This window comes from Protomyctophum parallelum (assembly GCF_964188405.1).
Source record: "Protomyctophum parallelum genome assembly, chromosome: 20".
In the NCBI taxonomy this organism is placed as follows: domain Eukaryota; kingdom Metazoa; phylum Chordata; class Actinopteri; order Myctophiformes; family Myctophidae; genus Protomyctophum; species Protomyctophum parallelum.
The window spans coordinates 43,008,532-43,024,954 of NC_139718.1; the positions used below are offsets into that span (position 1 = coordinate 43,008,532).

The 16,423-nt window shown below is 42.0% G+C and overlaps 2 long non-coding RNA genes across 2 annotated transcripts; both read right to left on the reverse strand.

The window, feature by feature from the left end:
• Positions 1-994: 994 nt before the first annotated feature.
• On the reverse strand, positions 995-10,163 carry LOC310877850. The gene is made up of 4 exons (XR_014570833.1): positions 10,048-10,163; positions 9,222-9,319; positions 8,733-8,844; positions 995-1,780 (listed from the first exon to the last, which is right to left on the reverse strand). It is a non-coding gene; the product is annotated as an uncharacterized lncRNA (long non-coding RNA).
• A 1,280-nt stretch (positions 10,164-11,443) lies between these two features.
• LOC310878412 lies at positions 11,444-14,920 on the reverse strand. The gene is made up of 4 exons (XR_014570900.1): positions 14,650-14,920; positions 12,396-12,781; positions 11,842-12,045; positions 11,444-11,594 (listed from the first exon to the last, which is right to left on the reverse strand). It is a non-coding gene; the product is annotated as an uncharacterized lncRNA (long non-coding RNA).
• Between the last annotated feature and the right edge of the window lie 1,503 nt (positions 14,921-16,423).

A 16,423-nucleotide genomic window follows, 5' to 3' on the forward strand; every position in this document is an offset into this window, starting at 1 on the left:
TTTTGTAATAATAATCTAAATCTACAAAGTAAATAGCAACCAAAGTTTTCAAATAATTATAGTGGATTAAAAGTAGGCTACAATATTTGCCTCCGAGATACGGTGGAGCATAGAAGTCAAATCATTGGGCATTGGAAGAGATTTTGATGAATTGAACATGGTGGACCCTCTTGTAAACAAGTGTAACGCTTAATTGGGTCGTCCACTCACAGTTAACAGTCTTTGTATTGGAGTTTGTTTCTTGAAATGTACTGTCATTCTGCAAACTGTTAATAAATATTTCAATCAATCAATCAAACCCATTCTGACCGGGCACCCATTTTGGTGTCGGCATCATGTTATGCTTTAGCCATTTAAAAATAGCAGATCTACAAGCTCATATCGCGCCACCGAGTGGCGCGATACGAGCTTGTAGGTCTGCTATTTTTGAAAAATCGAAGAACGACTGACATTTTTTAGAATCTGATCTCAGGTCAGAATGGGTTCATCAGACCAGTGTGTGTCCGGCGGAAACCTCGTAATGAATCTGATCTCAGGTCAGAATGGGTTAAAAGGAAAGCACATACATGTGCAGTACACATGCTGCAACATCACAACAAGGCCCTTGTGCAGGTGGGCTGGCCAACAGACATGGTTGCCCCGGTAACTGTAACTGCTTATACTTTTAACAGCCTGCATTATTCAGTGGACGAGGAGGCCATACTGATAAGACCTTCTGAGTGCAGCCGCTTTCTTTTTTTTCCCTCTTCATTTCTCACCACCGTTTTCCGCTGATGTGTACAATAAGACCGGGACATGCATTCACTTTCATTACGTTACATTGTTGCTATAACTTAAGCGTTTATTCTCCCGATTTGATTTCATTTTTGTGAACAGCTTTGTGCCGTTGGCTGGGAAGGCGTTACTGCACCGTCGGTATATAAAGAAAAACCCCACAGGAAGAAGGAGAATGTGAAACATACATACTGTAAATTATGACAGAGTCAGCTTTGTGAATAAAACATTTTATAGATTAAATAACTCTCAGGGCAAACACACAATCTCCAACTCTATGGACACATGTGGGGTCTCAACGAAACACCTATGGCTGGTGGCGGTACACATACCCCGAACCCCCCCTGAGTTGCTGTGAAGTTTCACGCGCCGCAGCTAAAGCTGCACCACTGAAAAGAACCAGCGGAAACTAGAGCTGCAATGACGGATGTGTACGTTCCGTTTGCACTCAACAAAGTCTTAACATTTTTAATGTAATTATAACAGTGTTGCTGCATACCTCAATAGAGACCAAGGCCAGGTCTAGAACAGACCCACGGCCAAAATTGGTCGAGAACAACTTCGAGAACAATACAACTTTCCGATGTTTGATCAGTGCTTGAAACATTAACTATTTGAATTATCTAAACATAGAAGAAAAAAAAAACATGCATTAAAGCCACACATCAAACAAACAAGAACAAAATACACAGCATTAAAGCGACACGTACATTAAAATACACAAAGTACACACAAAAAGTGCAAACATGCTTTTAAGCCACACATAACTCAAACGAAAAAATAGTGCAAAATGCACACACATGCATTTAATCCACGAGTATATTAAAACAAATAAAAACAAAAATCAATGCAAACAATGCATCCAGTTCATCTGTACAGATGAACTGGAGTCCTTTGGAAACCATGTGGGACTCTGTAGAAGCGTCGCCCGATCTTGGAGTTCTGCTCCTTCCACGCACCAAGAGGCAGGGGTGGGGTCCTCTGTTCAAATCTCCTCCGGTACTGTCTGAAAAGGAGCACATGTTGGAACTAGAGTAGCATCTAGTCCATGAGCCAGGGCCGCAAAATTGAACCAAGGTTACCAGATGGGGGGGGGGGGGGGATCTTGGTGTGATTTTCACAGTTTGGCATGACGACCATTGAATCATAACGGACCATAATAATGCCGGCCTGGCATTTGGTCCATTTTACTACGCATCACTGGATAGTTTGACATTACTGACGGATTCCGACAATTTCCCAAAACATATTTCAGTACCGAAGTCCCTAATCAGTGGTCCGGGGACCATCAGTGGTCCTTGAGGGGGGGTTCCAGGATATGATTGAGAATTATACAACAGGATTGTTTCGAGGAAGCAATCCGATTGGTTGAAACGGCTTTCTAAGCCGTGCTTCAAACCAGCATGATGCAACGCCTAATCAAAACAAATAATTCAGCTGCTCTGTTCTCCCAAAACGCAGGAGACTCTGTGGCTAAGCTAGCTAGTTTCTTGGTACATTTGTGGTCATAGTGGTTACATCTGTCATTTAAAAAATAAAAGTACGATTTTTTGCGATTATCTTAGTTTTAAGGGTAATTGTTGAATAATTGCAATATTACACTAGAGGGGCCACGCCCTCTCATGTAATATTGCTTAAATTGTAACCAAATGGACCCTCATAGATATTTTACTCTGAAGAGTTAAATTATTGTTAAACAGCTGCATCACTTAATATACACAATTGTGGAATGTAGAAGAATTGTCATTTTGATCAACGTGTTTGACAACAAAATACATTCTGGGTCTGAGAGACTTAAATCTCATCAAGTAGTGGTCTGTGGCTGAAATATCAAACAAATATTGGACCTTGACATGAAAAGGGTTGAAAACCACTGCCATAACCCATGCATTAAGAGTTTTCTGAACTGTCAGGCAGAAAACCTTATATATATATCTCACACACACACTTTTGTAAATTAAGACCCTACGTTCATCATACATACATACAACCTCACAAAAGTAAAAGCAATTTTTGGACATGAAGTTTTCACCGTACAGACTATATTATATAGCTAAAATCTAAAATTACATGTGTTTTTTTTAACCATGTTGAACATGAATGTGTTGACTCCAGATGTCTTTTGATTTGTGCTCAAGATAGCAGCAGTCGATAGTGCCAGACCGCACCTTATTGACCCCGAGAGCCACCATAGGGCGCGAGATCATTTGGCATGTAGACACCCAACGACGTAAAAGTTAACTGCACCCGGTCGGAAGATGGCTACAATACTTGCTAGCACCACTTTGCAGCTTGTGAACATCCATCCATCCGGAGTTACACTAGAGAACGCAGACAAGCCACGTTGCTTTTCAGACACAGTTGCTTTCACTGCAGTCAGCTCAGAGCCACTGTTGCGGGGGAAACAAGCAACGAGGTCTATGAAAACAAGCCTTAAAGAAGCAACTATAGGCCGCATGAGCACTCTTGCTGTGTATATTAAACAGTAAAACTATTATAGTAAAGTAACTGTTATCAACCCCCAGGAAGGCTCCATGGAAATGAAAATAGTAATACAACCTGCTACAAATAGCAGATCTACAAGCATCATTGGGATGTGTTGTGAGTAGGGATGCACCGAAAATTCGGCCACCGAAAATATTCGGCCGAAAATGGCTAAAAATGTATTTTCGGCCTATTCGGTTTCGGCTCAAATAGGCCGAAAATATATCACCGAATAGTCAAAACACCGGGTCGGTATAAACACAACACGCGATTGTCTTGAACGTAACCAGAGCGCTCCGCATCTACCTCTCCCTCTCTCCCAACTTCAGTCTCCCCCACACACACACACACACACACACACACACACAGCGTCAAGTTGCTCTGTGCTGTGGCTGCGATGCGCTCCGTGAAATCTGCGAGCTCATCAACAGGTCCCAAAACATGGTATTTGTGAGCACCGCCACTGTCTATTCTTTTGTCGTATGACAAAAAATGCTCCCCAATGTCTGAATCTGTGAGTTTGCAGGCAGGCTACGACGAACACTAGCAGTAGCTTGCTCGTTAGCTCCTCAAATTTGTTTCACCTGTGTGTAATCTCAGCAGCGCATTGAAGTGGGCACAGGCAGGGCAAAAGCAGAACGTCCGTGAACGTTTTGCTTAACAATGATCAGTTGTTCAGTGCTGTTTAACTTTGGCAATATGTGATACTAGAGCCTAGAGAACATGCTAATATGGCTGCTAAATAAGAACGTTTTCCCCTATCAGCTAGCATGCTATTGTGTGTGTGTGTGTGTGTGTGTGTGTGTGTGTGTGTGTGTGTGTGCGCGTGTGCGTGCGTGCGTGTGCGTGCCCACACACTGTGTAGGACAGTGGTTCTCATAGTGGGAGTTCCAGCTAAATTATAGATAGTTAGGAAGTAAACCAAGTGGGGGTCTGTAACAGAGTGCAAAAATGGAACCAAATACACTCTCAAAATTTACATTGATTTTTACAATAGAAATAAAAATAAATTGGGGTCCCAGAGATAGAAATGGGAAGAAAGACAGTCAGCTATACACAGTCAACATTACAGATTACAGTAGCATTACAAGTACAAGGAATGGCAATGAAATCAAATTGTATTAAAAAGGGGGTAAAATATTAATTTTGAAGGAGTATTCATTTTTATTGTCTTTATTGTTAGTTACAACATGCCTACAATAACTTGAAGCATTTTTTTTAAGGTAATTGCAAAAAAGGTGCCATAATCCGATTAATCGTTTAAATAATCGCCCGATGAATCGATTATGAAAATCCATAATCATGTCTTTTGCCATAATCAGGTAGCTTTACAACAAAGCTGTATTCGGCTATTCGGTATTCGGTTTTCGGCCAAGAATTTCCCTTTCGGTGCATCCCTAGTTGTGAGCCAATTAGATCTGCCATTTTCACTGTTCATCATACAAGGAAAGGAGGTATATTCTGTAGGGCCTAATAAGAGGATAAAAGGAGATGGCAGGGCACAATCTACGGCAACTTGCCTTCACAAATTAATAAAGTTATATTTTTGAGGTTTAACCCATTTAGGCCTGATGTCGAAATTTAAAAAAAATGTCTTCTAAATCATGATAGTTTTCTATATCAGTGGTGCTCAATCTTTCATGTCAAGAACCCCCAGAATTATCTGTATTTGGCCACGGACACCCATCTGAAAATATATTGTTCCAGGGACCCCCACAGAAGCAAAGATTTGAGTTAAAAACTTTCGCTCTGAAAGAATATTATATTCAAAGATTTGCACCAGATTGTAGATCTGCTATTTTTCAAGAGCTTAAATATAACATAATGCTTAACACCAAAAGGAATTCCAGTTTGTTTTTAGTTATAGTTATAAAAAAAATCACACCTGTGTGAAGTGGGGGGCGCTAATATGTTGATTAGGTGATGTAAAACAAACATTAAACGCCATTAACAATAAAGAGACAATATGACGTAAACGACACATGACATAAATGTTCCCTTTATTGTCAATGCGTTTACTAAACAAACTTTGAACTACAGACAAACATTAAACCTGTGTATTGGAGGGTCTAGCGCCCTTCAAAAACGCCATTGACAATGAAGAGAAATCAATGTCCGTTTTGTCACCAACACAAACATTAAATCCCATTAACAATACAGATAATTTAATGTTTGTTTTGACACCGTTTGTTTTACATCAAATACATCACCTAATCATAAGAGCGCCCCTCACTTCACACGGGTGTGATTTCTTTATGATCAGCACTTCATTTGGGTTTTTTTTTACAAATAAACGGAAAGAACGAACACACGCAACAACAACAGAATACAAGTATGCATGGCCATTATGTATGTGCACAGAAACATAACATAGACAAGATAAACTAAAAAGTTAATTGAAATAAAACAAAATAAATTAGTTCACACGACCAGCATCATCAACCGTATCGTATGTATATCAAGCCAACGAACAATCAAAAGGACATTGCTCGACCATGGATCACATCCAAGGGCCTGCAAACATGACGGAGGAACACGTGCCACTACAAATCATATTTATCTAACTGGATAACTTCTCCAAAGCCCCTCAATACCAAGCGTGAGTGAACCGGACATGTGCTGGAGGTAAATCCTGAGACTTCCATTCTCTTAACGACGATCTTCCTGCCCACCATTAATGCTGTATGAATCCAGTCAGCTAGAGGCGCGGGGAGGTGTTTTAACACATTCAGTACAGGAAGTGCCTTCAAAATAAAGGCTATAGAGTGCCAGAGTTGTCTGATCGCTTTTACTTTGAAAGCCATGAAACAGGAAACACTTGCCTAAAAAAGTTGACTTTACAAAGGGACCTCACATCCCCGATCATCTTAATATATTGTTTTACGCTCCAAAAAACGTTCATATTTTGCGGGAGAGACGGATGAGCAGAAATGAAGCGCCAGCATATCGATCCATTCATCACAGCGGAGAGCGCCCTGGATTAGGAGATACGAGTCATTCTTTCCGCCGCGCTAACATGGGAGTCAATGACAAGATAATAGTTGCACTGAGCATTAGCTTACGGCAAGCGAAAAGCGAAATGCCAAAAAAAAAAAAAAGAAATAGGAAAAGATTCTGAATATTCTTATCTCGCCCCGTGTCGCTGGGACGTCGCTAGGACGTCCTCACACGTCAATAGTACTAATATTTCGGGGTCCTTATGACGTTCTCAGACGTCCTATGTACAGAATCTGTTAATGCTGTATGAATCCAGTCAGCTAGAGGCGCGGGGAGGTGTTTTAATGGCGATGGGAGGAAATCACCCAGAATAAACAGAGCAGGTGTTTTAACCCATTCTGAACGGGCACCCATTTTGGTGTCAGCTTCATGTTATGCTTTAGCTATTGAAAAATAGCAGATCTACAAGCTCATATCGCGCCACCGAGTGGCGCGATACGAGCTTGTAGGTCTGCTATTTTTGAAAAATCGAAGAGCGACTGACATTTCTAGAATCCGATCTCAGGTCAGAATGGGTTAATCAGACCAGTGGGTGTCCAGTGGAAACCTCGTATGAATCTGATCTCAGGTCAGAATGGGATAAGGAATATCCTGGTTTGTGATTTGCATTATATTCTCATGGAATAGCACACCGTAGACTAGTCTGTGCCCTCGGGCACTCCCACACAACACATGAATACGTGTACCGGGGTCCTCACCACACCGGAGTCCAATAGACCCTTATTCATTTATTTTAAATTGAACTAACCAAGTTCACGGGACATAAAGTTGTATTGAAATTAAATTGTTTACATTGGTGGGTTGCTGGCCACAGGCTCACCAAGTGAAAATAAAACTGAGGAATTGTTCAATGAACTTATGTTTTCAATCTGTTGGAATAAATGCATCAAGACAGTTCTGGTAAAGATCTCCAAACATGATGCTACATTCATTGTAGAGACATCTGTAGCATGATGTGGATGAATAAGCTGCTCTCAAATCAACCTAAATGTGTGCACATACTGTGGTTATAAATGCTGATCAAAATCTAAGCCATTTGATTGATACAACTAGAAGTCTCAATTTTGGAAAAAAATTGCAAAGTCTGGTTGCCGTAATGGCTTATATAGGCCCCTCCCACTATTGTTGCTAGCCAATTACATTGTCACATCACCCCTGTGATCATGTGTAAGTAATTTGGAGGGGATTTATTTATCCCCCCCCCAAAAATCATTTTTCTGCAACAAACGGTTACATCATTTGCATTTGCGGTGCCCCCTATGAATGAAAATGGAATTGCTTTTGGCTCTGGCCTCTGGGTTGATTAAACCACCCACGACATGCGATTCAAATTTGTGATGGATTGGATATTTCCGTTTGTGATTTGTGACATTGTTTTGTAAAAATAGGCCCCCCTCCCACTAACTTCGGACAACGATTACGGCCGAACGATACGGACTACCAACATTCTGCCACATTTTATTCAACTCCCCCCCCACACTCACACACACACACGTAGGCATGGATGGTCTAAGATGAGGAAATATCAGTCCTAATAAATGAACAAAAGAGCCTCCTACTCCTATGTTTCTATTTCTCTTCTCATTGATATCAAGGAAGGCAAGCATGCATGTAGCAGGTGGAGGTGGTGTTTGAAGCATAGACTGTAAAAAAATATGGACAAAGCGTTCCCCGGGTCTAACATGGACGTAAAATGAAGCCTGTTATTCCTGCACTGTAAGTCGCCATCTTTCTAGATCCGTTTGGGCCCAGCTGGCCATTGGCTGGCTCCGTTTGGGCCCAGCTGGCCATTGGCTGCCCAGACAACGGGGCGGGACTTCCCCCCCTTCTTCTCCGTTGGTTTTTATTTTGACTCGAGTGGGTGGGGACTCCCGATCATAGACTGTAACGGTAGCCACGACCCTCAGAACATGCGCGACTTTATGGTTATTTTATAAATGGGACCATAATTTTCCAAAAAGAATATTATGACATTAGAAATGAGACTTTAAACTAGTGACTGGAAGCAGAAAGTATTCATGACCATGTTTATTAAGGTAATACAGTCTAGGTGAAGTTGGGCCCAAATACATGGACTTCTATGGGGCTATGGGTTTTTTTTTGGGTCCAGCGCCACAACAGGCCATTATATGAACTTTCAGGAGTTTCAGGCTTCACAAAATATCTGTCTGACTGCCCCCCCTGGTTTGAAGACAGGTGGACCTGCTCCGACAACCATCATAGTGTCTTTTTTGAGTTGGGCATTTTCAGTGCTGCGAGTTATGTATCATATCCTACTCAAACTAAATAAATCCCCCATCAATAATAATAATGACCGCTTTCACCTATTGGGTCTGGAACAGTAAAACAAATGACGACGCAACCCTTACTACCTAAAGCTACTGCCAATCCATACCGTCAGAATGATTTTAATTGGCAAAATTATGTTTTCACACAGAGAGAGAGAGAGAGAGAGAATCGATGAGTGGATGAAATACCTGCATGTGAGGTCAGATGGATGCTGCCATTGTGTGCTGTCAGAACGTGTCTGTCCGGCCACATGGGTCATCAGGGTCAGCAACTCTGTCTTTGCGTGTGTGACCGTCGAGACTAGCCGGGAATGAGAACGAAAACAAACCCATTTAGACCCGAGGACGGTTCTACAAAATGTCTTCTAAATGCCGACAGTTTTCTGAAATACCCACGTTTCTGTATCAATGGCGCTCAATATTTCATGTCAAGGACCGCCCAAAAATATATGTAATTGGCCACCGACCCCCCCCCCCCCCCCCCCCCCCCCCATCTGAAGATATGTTGTTCCAGCGACCCCACAGAAGCAAAGATTTGACTTGAAAACGTTCGCTCTGAAAGAATATATATTCAAAGATTTGCGCCACATTTTCACGACCTTTCAGCATAGCATAGCTATTTTTCAATAGCTATGCTTGCTGGATAAGATGGGAAGATGTGCATTATAATATACTCACTCTGTGCATCAGCAGGATGCTCAGCCATGTGTCTTTTGACCATGTCAATGTAGGCGAGCTTCTTCTGCAGCAGGTAGGACTCATTTTCAACCGATGGTCTGCAAGAGTAAGACATGTATTATGATCATGCAACCCATACATTTTGTTTGTCTCCTTAGAATAACGACACGGTGGGGAACTATGCACAAAAAAAATGAATTTCATCCACTGTTACTGAGACAGTGATGTGACAATAAAGGTGATTCTAATTTCCAATTAGACGGTATGTTGACGGTATGTAAAATAGCGTCATCATCGGCATTCTTTTAATTCACCAAATAATATATGCTTTCACAAATGGGGATGTGGACTTGTTGGTGAGGTTGGTTTAATTACATTTAAGTTCTCAGTTTAGACACTTTCGCTCTGAAAGAATATATATTCATTTGCGCCACAATAGCAGATCTATGTGTTGTTCACCTATATGACATTAAATGAGCACCAATAATGAGTACCAGTAGGGGGCGCTGTTGTGCAGTGCTGCACTGTTGCCTGCTAATGAGAGAGAGAGAGAGAGAGGTGGGGGGGTGGGGGAGTTGCACCACTCAGTTCACACAGGTGTGATTTTATTTAGACGAGAGGCTGGTCTGCATTTATGCGAGTCAAAACATGTATTCGCATGAATAAATAGGATTGCTTTTGCTCATATGATATGTGGGCAAAATAATAAGAGTATCATCAAATGTTTTTACATGTTTCTCATCTTTAGTTTATTGTGGAGGTAGATCCATGTTGTGAACCATGGTCCCACTGCTCCCTCTAGAGGACACTCCGGGAAGTGCACTACCTTGATGTGGATCTGTCAGCATGTCCTTCTCTCTTGGTGGGTTTTGGTTGTACAGAACTCGCAACTTTGCGTTCTGGCTGCTCTGTCTTGATCCGTTTGGCCACCGGCCCGCCGCTAAAGAAAAAAAATAATAGTCAGGAATTGTTTAAACGAGCTTATGTTTCAATTGGGAGATGTTCACCGGGACTGGCATGATGCAGTTATTCCAACAGACATAGCCTGCATACAGTCATTGTAGAGACATCTGTAGCATGCTGTGAATGTGCTCTCAAAACAACCTAAATGTTTGCACGTAGTTTTGTGGTCACCACTCCTAGAGACGCTGATGCACATGCGGTTATGAATAGTGATCAAAATTACCAAGGCTTCTAAAAGGCCTATTCATACTCGAGTAAGGTGATAAGGTGACCACCGACAACTATACAACATGATATTGATTGATTGATGAATTTATTAACAGTTTGCAGAATGGGTACATTTCAACATGAAAGCACAACTCAATACAAAGACTTACTGTGGACAACACACTGATAAAGCATTACACCATTTTCAATTCATCAGAACATTTAGATACAAATATGCATGTGCGTCATGTAAGGAGGTAAAAAAGGGAAAAGAAACGTATTCAGTCGTTTTTCAGGGGCCAGTTTCGAATTGCAACAGTCCGTTGGTGCCCTTTGAGAGCGTTCCACATTTTGGCATTGTGGCATAGGAGTGAAATTAATTTAGTCCCTTGTTTATGCCGAATCTGGGTTGCACATTTTTGTTGAACTCTCTCTGGCGTTGTGGGTGTGAACTTTGTTGACAATAAGGAAGTATCTAGACAGGTGCAAGATGACCCCATTGCAAGATGCTGTACTCTGTCATCAACCCTAAAATGGGCAGGGGTGAGGTGCGTTCGGGCAGTGAGGCCAAGTAGTGGCCTGACCAAGTTGTTTTGGGAAGTCTGGAGCCTTGTTTTGTAAGGGCCTTTGAGGTGCTGTGGACATCACGCAGTGGTGGCAAGCGACTCACCGCTCAACCAAACACATCTCACTGTTTTTACTAACCGCCGTTACGTGGTCACCTTATAGGCCTTAACCCATTTTGGACGGGAACCCCTTTTGGTGTTTTAAACATTACGTTATAATTTAGCTAATGAAAAACAGCAGATCTACAAGCTCATAGCGCTCCACAGAGTGGCACGCTACGAGCTTGTAGATCTGCCATTTTTGAAAATTCGTAAAAATGTGGCGCAAATCTTTGAATATATATTCTTTCAAAGTGAATGTTTTTAACTCGGGGTCTAAATAACCATTTAGATTGATACAACTTACAAGTTATATAACTACAACCTGGGAATCATCAGGAAAAGAAACACAGAAGTACATTACCTTGATGTAGATTTGTCGGTTTCTGTGTGCGCCGACCTCGCATAGTCGTGTTCCGGATGCTCCGAGTTGATCCGCTTGTGTTGCTGTGTCGTTATGGCCAGATTGGACACGTTATGCAAGGCACCTGCATTCACTTTTGTGCAAGCGTTGTTCAAACTGGCCAGCGGCCCACCGCTAAAGTAAAAAAAAAGAAACAATTGTTTAATGAGCTTTTTTTTGTTCACCAGGACCGTCATGATGCAGTTATTCCAACAGACATGCTACGTTCATTGTAGAGAATCTGTAGCATGCTGTGGATGGGCTCTCGAAACCACCTAAACATTTACTTTGCACACAGTTCTGTAGGTTACTACTACTACTACTACTACGCTGTGATGTATACGGTTATAAATACTTGGTAATGTACACAGATGTACATTACCTCGATATAGATTTCACAGCATGTTCTCTCTTGGCGAGTGGTGGGCAGTACGCCAAACTCTGAACTTTGTGGCCTAGCTGCTCTCCGTTGATCAGACGTGTGTGTTGGTGTGGCGGTACGGCCACATGATTCAACACTCTTGGACGTAAGACACCAGTATTCTCTTTTGTCCCGGCGTTGTTCAAACTGGCCACCGGCCCACAGCTAAATTAACAAACAAAACAGAGGAATTGTTTAATGAGCATATGATTCAATTTGGAGATCTTCATGATGCATTATTTTTCCGACATGCTACATTGTAGAGATATCTCTACAGCATGCTGTGGACATGTGCTCTCAAAACAACCTAAATGTCTGCGCATAGTTTTGTGGTCACTATGCACTATACAGACACTGATGCAGTGATGCATATGGTTATAATTAAATAGAGATCAAAATCAAAGCCATTTAGAAGACTGACCACTATTTAATTATAACCGTATGCATCACTGCATCAGTGTCTGCTAGGAGTTAGTCAAACCTGGGAATCATCATAAAAGAAAACACAGATGTACCTCAACGTAGATTTGTGAGCATGTTCTCTCTTGGTGGGTTTTGGATGCGCCAAACTCGTAACTTTGTGTCCTGGCTGTTCCGTCTTGTTCCGCTTGGGTTGGTGTGGTGGTGATATGGCCACATAATTCGACACTCTTGGACGCATAAAGGCACCGGCATTCACTTTTGTGTTGGCGGCGGTGTTCAAATTGATCCTACCGTTATGAGAGTGAAGCCCCAATGGCGTGGTCACGTTCACGTTCACCTCAGACCGAGTTAACGTATCCCTAGGTGTTCGTCGGCTCACATTTTCCTTATTAGACTTGTAGTAGTAGTAGGGATCAAAGGTAGAGGTCGGCGACAGGACGTCGGCCTTTGGTGGACGAACTCTCATGGCTGGCTTTACCTACAGTAGAAAACAAAATGCATGGAGCAAAGAACGAAAAACATGAGGGAGGGTGACATTGACAACCACTGTGAAATCCGAGCACTCGGACACTGCGTTAGCATGTGGAAATCTACAATTGTAAAACCATGAAAAGCATCTCTCCCCCACTATTACTAGTCCATTCGTTGGGCTCTTGGTTATGTTGGGAAAGAGGATGGAGGAAGTCTTCTTTCAGGGCCTCCGGGCCCATGGAGAAGCTCAGGATGGATTGCGGTGAGCCTGTCCCAAGTTAGCCCCTTCTTGACGGGGCAGCCAAGGGAACATCATGATGAGAAGCAGCTTTTTGGTGTCATAATAAAAATCTGACTTTTCGGTTTCAAATGGGGCAATGGAGGGAATTGCAACCAAGTAAGTTAGAGGTTGGATACAGCCATGGCATGAACATGCCAAACCAGCCAATAAATGAACCCATGCTACCAATACATTGTCTTTGGTTTGTGTATGAAATATACATAAGTGCCAGGGCGTACTATAACCACCATAGTGAGATATGGATCAAGTGAAAACAATAATCATCACTCATCAGTGTGCTTTAGGCACATTTGTCACAATTCTCACATATTATTTGGAGGAATATGAGGCACACAGAATAATGACACAATTGAGGTGCTGAGGCAGTGCAGGAAGCATCTCTAAAGCTTCAGTCTCTAAAGCTCTCGCCAGGTCTTCCTGTAGTGTTGTCAACCAATGCCAAACCTTTGTGGCTTTTGGTGGCATGTACATACGTAGGCTACCATTCTTAATCTTTACCTCTACTTTCTAGAGACCAAACTGTCAGCAGACATGACATGAGAATCCAACTTCTCTGCATAGGCGGCGGGTGCATAAGGCTAGGGAAGGCTTAGCCTTCCCAAAAATTATGCTGGGTATTTTTTTTATATATATAATATATGTGCGCAGCATTATAGAAGGTGTCAGAACTCAGCAGCGCCAGTGCCCGCACGGTTCACAGTTCACACCACTGCAGCAACACTGGCACGTTCAGTGGAGTGACTGCTGTCTCTGTGCCGTCTGTGGAGAGCCATGAGCCGCGACTCCCGGAGGGGCAGCAACACGCCAACACCGCCGGGTAATCTACACTGTCACTGACTGACTGACTCGAGACTTGAGAAAAAGACTTCCAAAAGTCGTTGTCTGTGTATAGGCTAATTCATTGGTAAAAGTATGCTAAATAACTCATTTTTAGACCATCTGGGAAATAAATAAATAAATAAATCTGCGGCGGCGGCCTCGCTCCGCTCGGCCGCGAGAATCCCCCCCAACGCAATTCTATAGCCTACCCAAAGGTAAAACGCACCCGCCGCCTATGCTTCTCTGGTTTAGGTACTGTATGCTCTTGCTCTGCTCTCCATTATTTGCAATAGGAGACTGCTAGCTTATAGGATTTAAACTCCCTGTAGAAAGTGTAGATGTATTTTATCGATTCCGAGTCCAAGACTCAGAGTCTAAATCTTAGGCTATGATCCTGGGCCAGATCCACTACAAGAGCATATGGTCCATTAACTCCATGACCATGTAGGAACACATTCGCCTAGTTTCCCCTACTTATAGGCTATATAACAATTAAACAGATTTATTTTTAAACATCTGAGACAACTTCAGCACTAACTTTTAGGCATGTTTTCGCGAACTGATAAAAGTGTATAACTATATATAGCATAGCCGCAATTTAGCACAACTTTTGAGATTGATTTTCAACTCTCAGCCAACATTGGAGGACAGCAGCCCATTAAATATTATATGACCTAATCGTGGAATAATGGCCACACAAAGAACAAGCTCAAATTAAGCTTATAAAGAGATGATAGAGATCACTCCATAATTACCAAAGATCAACGCCCGTTTGTTCAGCTGGAGGAAAGCTAGACACGTCCAAAACGTAAACACAGCAGACAGCAAACAGCTCTTCCAAACAGAATATGCAGATATGATGACACGTTAAATTGACCGACAAACTTTAAAGTCAACCTCCACCGGGATTCTGCATTAAAGCTAGCTAAGTGTGTCCTGATATATCAGCAGCACAACGTTATGAAACGTAACTGGGAACTAACCAGTTTAGAATTATGTAGCAGTAATGTACCTAATCTGTGTTTTCAAGTTTAACCGTGGTATAGTAACGGCTCACCTGTCTGAGTTGTCGCCCTTCCTGATGATGATGATGTGACGTCGCTGCGCGTTCACGGTACAAACGTTGACTTTCTAATCTAAATGATGAAGGGTCGGGTGCGCGCGTGTGCGTGCGTCCGTATACGTGCAGTTTTGTGTATTAACGCGAAGAACACGTCAACCAATATATTAATATATATTAATCATATTAATTAGCAAACATGCTCATTTAAACCGGCATAATTGGGGGGAAATTAAAACAAATAATCATCATAGGCTATTTTAATAGTCCCATTGTATTCCAATGCTCTGCATTTAGTTATAGTTATGTTAGCTTTTATGAACTAAATAGAAATACATTGGATTTAAAAAAAAGAGGCAATTGTAATACTAGTAATTAGCTGAAATCAATATTCAGCCCTATACATTTACGGGCCATTTGAAAATAGCAGATCTACAAGCTCACAATGCCTCAAAGGTGCTATAATATAAGTGGATGCCTGAAGAATATGGTGCATGTGGTGCATATAAATGCATGTGATGACAGTTGCAGGCAATTTCCTCTTCATTTTGTGGAAAAGTCAAATCTAAGAATTGTGTAGGCCTACAGTCAATTGTGTATTGTTGTTTTGTTTGGTTCTCTTTCTGTCTGTCGGTTGTTCATTGTTTTTTATGTAAATCGTCCCATTGTCCTTTTAATATTGCGCCTTTGTTGTTTGTTAATTGTTTCAAATTATAATAGTATGAAACACTCGCAGTCGCAGGGTGTCGCTGTCGCATGTCAAGACACCACCACTAGAGGGAGCCCAGACACAGCGGATATATTTACAAACCTCCAAACTTACAAACCTCCAAACTAAACCACTGTTGTGTTCACAGCAGCTGCCTGCCACAGAGTATGACAGTCCATACATCATACTGATAAAAGTGAACAAAAGAGAAGAACAGTAAAAAAAAAGTAAAACATAAAACTAATAATATAAATGAACCAAGTATCTGTGTGTACGTCTGAAATCCAAATTCGACACACGCGTTCCACACCCCCACAGGGAGTGCAGTGCCCAGTGGCAAGTCGGTTGGTTAGAACTGCCACAAAAAGGCCTCTTCCCCGGCCGGCTCTGACAGGGCCCCATATATGGAGCTGGCCTGTTCTGACATCATTCTGACGTCTGCATAGACTCCATATTAAGGGCATGCCTGACAAAGAACTCCATATGGGCATATAAGGGACACAGACATAATATCTGGGTGGGGCATGCATTTCCAACTTGCATCGTTCCAAGTAGGCCAGTGCCCAACGGACACCGCTGTAGAGGCTCCAACATAATTTATATAAGCCATATATAATATAAGCCATTGACTGTTAGCAATGAAAACAGATGATTAAACCCCAATAACAATACAAATCAACAGTACTTGTCCCATTACTTTACAGGTGTCTTAAATTCACTGCAAGTTTAGGATTCCCTCTGTTATTTCGGCACCATGTGT